Below are 2,979 nucleotides of genomic sequence, written 5' to 3'. Positions count from 1 at the left end.
TCCTTAGGTTAGTTATGTTTAAGTAGTTTTAAGTTCTAGGGGATTGATGACCTCAGATGTTAAGTCGCATAGTGCTCAGAGCCATTTGAACCCATTAGGCAAAATACAAGCAAATCATAGTAGGGGAGTTTATTACAGTAGTTGAATTGACAATACTTGCCTTTGTGTTAACAGTGAGTTGTCGGAAGCAATCGGCGATAGGCAAATAATCAGTGTCTTTCGAAATATACAATTTCCTTGCAAGCTAATCACACGAGTTCATACAGGGTGTTTCAAAAATGACCGGTATATTTGAAACGGCAATAAAAACTAAACGAGCAGCGATAGAAATACACCGTTTGTTGCAATATGCTTGGGACAACAGTACATTTTCAGGTAGACAAACTTTCGAAATTACAGTAGTTACAATTTTCAACAACAGATGGCGATGCGTAGCAATAATATGGCGTAGTCTCTGAATGAAATTACCCGAAACCTTTGACAACGTGTCTGGCGGAATGGCTTCACATGTAGATGAGATGTACTGCTTCAGCTGTTCAATTGTTTCTGGATTCTGGCGGTACACCTGGTCTTTCAAGTGTCCCCACAGAAAGAAGTCACAGGGGTTCATGTCTGGCAAATAGGGAGGCCAATCCACGCCGCCTCCTGTATGTTTCGGATAGCCCAAAGCAATCACACGAACATCGAAATATTCATTAAGGAAATTAAAGACGTCGGCCGTGCGATGTGGCCGGGCACCATCTTGCATAAACCACGAGGTGTTCGCAGTGTCGTCTAAGGCAGTTTGTACCGCCACAAATTCACGAAGAATGTCCAGATAGCGTGATGCAGTAATCGTTTCGGATCTGAAAAATGGGCCAATGATTCCTTTGGAAGAAATGGCGGCCCAGACCAGTACTTTTTGAGGATGAAGGGACGATGGGACTGCATCATGGGGCTTTTCGGCTCCCCATATGCGCCAGTTCTGTTTATTGACGAAGCCGTCCAGGTAAACATAAGCTTCGTCAGTAAACCAAATGCTGCCCACATGCATATCGCCGTCATTAATCCTGTGCACTATATCGTTAGCGAATGTCTCTCGTGCAGCAATGGTAGCGGCGCTGAGGGGTTGCTGCGTTTGAATTTTGTACGGATAGAGGTGTAAACTCTGGCGCATGAGACGATACGTGGACGTTGGCGTCATTTGGACCGCAGTTGCAACACGGCGAACGGAAACCCGAGGCCGCTGTCGGATCACCTGCTGCACTAGCTGCGCGTTGCCCTCTGTGGTTGCCGTACGCGGTCGCCCTACCTTTCCAGCACGTTCATCCGTCACGTTCCCAGTCCGTTGAAATTTTTCAAACAGATCCTTTATTGTATCGCTTTTCGGTCCTTTGGTTACATTAAACCTCCGTTGAAAACTTCGTCTTGTTGCAACAACACTGTGTTCTAGGCGGTGGAATTCCAACACCAGAAAAATCCTCTGTTCTAAGGAATAAACCATGTTGTCTACAGCACACTTGCACGTTGTGAACAGCACACGCTTACAGCAGAAAGACGACGTACAGAATGGCGCACCCACAGACTGCGTTGTCTTCTATATCTTTCACATCACTTGCAGCGCCATCTGTTGTTGAAAATTGTAACTACTGTAATTTCGAAAGTTTGTCCGCCTGAAAATGTACTGTTGTCCCAAGCATATTGCAACAAGCGGTGTATTTCTATCGCCGGTCATTTTTGAAACACCCTGTAAGTCAGGGCTCTTCTAGTCGTGGCTGTGGCTAGGTGGCGCGTCTCTTTTATTCTCCTCGTGTAGAGGCCGCTCCTGTCGTGGTGCGGTCCTAGTCGGCGTACTATTGGCTGACGTCGTCTCACAGCCCTCTCTGGTGTGTTGTTCTTCATTTTCGTTCCGGCGCTTGTCGTTAGGCGGGAATAACTTATGTTAGAAGACAAGCCGAAGAAAGGAAAACCTACGATTATAGCTTGTGTAGATTCACAGAAAGCGTTTGATTATGATGGCAGCAATACACTCTTCTAAAGCCTGAAGGTAGCAGGGATAAAATACCGGGGTCGAAATGTTATTTGCAACTAGTGCGGGAACCAGACTGCAGTTTTGAGAAAAGGCAAAAATGGTTCAAATGGCTCTGAGCACTATGGAACTTAACTTCTAAGGTCATCAGTCCCCTAGAACTTAGAACTACTTAAACCTACTTAACCGAAGGACATAACACAGATCCATGTCCGAGGCAGGATTCGAACCTGGGACCGTAGCGGTCGCGCGGTTCCAGACTGTAGCGCCTAGAACCGCTCGGCCACCCCGGCCGGCAAAATGCACAAAAGAGAAGCACTGGTTGAGAAGGAAGTGAGACTGTGTTGTGCCCTAATCATGATGTTCAAACTGTACATTGAGCGAGATGTGAAGGAAACCAAGGAGCAATGTGGAAAGGAAATTTAAGTGCAGGGTCAACAAATAAAAGCTTTGAGGTTTGCCGACGAGGCAACGGTCTTGCCGCTGTGGATACACCGGTTCCCTTCAGATCACCGAAGTTGAGCTCTGTCGGGCGTGGCCGGCACTTGGATGGGTGACCACCCGGGCCGCCATGTGCTGTTACCATTTTTCGGTGTGCACTCAGCCTCGTAATGCAAATTGAGGAGCTACTCGACCGAACAGTAGCGGCCCTGGTCAAAGAAAACCAACACAATGACCAGGAGAGTGGTGTGCTGACCACACGCCCTTCCTATCCGCATCCTCAGCTGAGGATGACACGGCGGTCGGATGGTCCCGATGGGCCACTTGTGGCCTGAAGACGGAGTGCTTTTGTCGATGATGTTGCAATTCTGTCAGAGGCAGCAAGCGAGTCCCAAGGAGCAATGTGGAAAGGAAATTTAAGTGCAGGGTGAACAAATAAAAGCTTTGAGGGCTGCCGCTGAGGCAACGGCCTTGCCGCAGTGGATACACCGGTTCCCTTCAGATCACCGAAGTTGAGCTGTGTCTGGCGT

At 47.9% G+C, this 2,979-nt stretch overlaps 1 pseudogene; it reads left to right on the top strand.

Moving 5' to 3' along the window:
* Positions 1-2,475: 2,475 nt before the first annotated feature.
* Positions 2,476-2,593, top strand: LOC124803980 (annotated as a pseudogene).
* The last annotated feature ends 386 nt before the right edge of the window (positions 2,594-2,979 follow it).

The sequence above is a fragment of the Schistocerca piceifrons genome, chromosome 6 (genome assembly GCF_021461385.2).
Source record: "Schistocerca piceifrons isolate TAMUIC-IGC-003096 chromosome 6, iqSchPice1.1, whole genome shotgun sequence".
Lineage (NCBI taxonomy): Eukaryota > Metazoa > Arthropoda > Insecta > Orthoptera > Acrididae > Schistocerca > Schistocerca piceifrons.
Note: the sequence above shows the minus strand (reverse complement) of the source record. Positions and strands in the feature narration are given on the sequence as shown.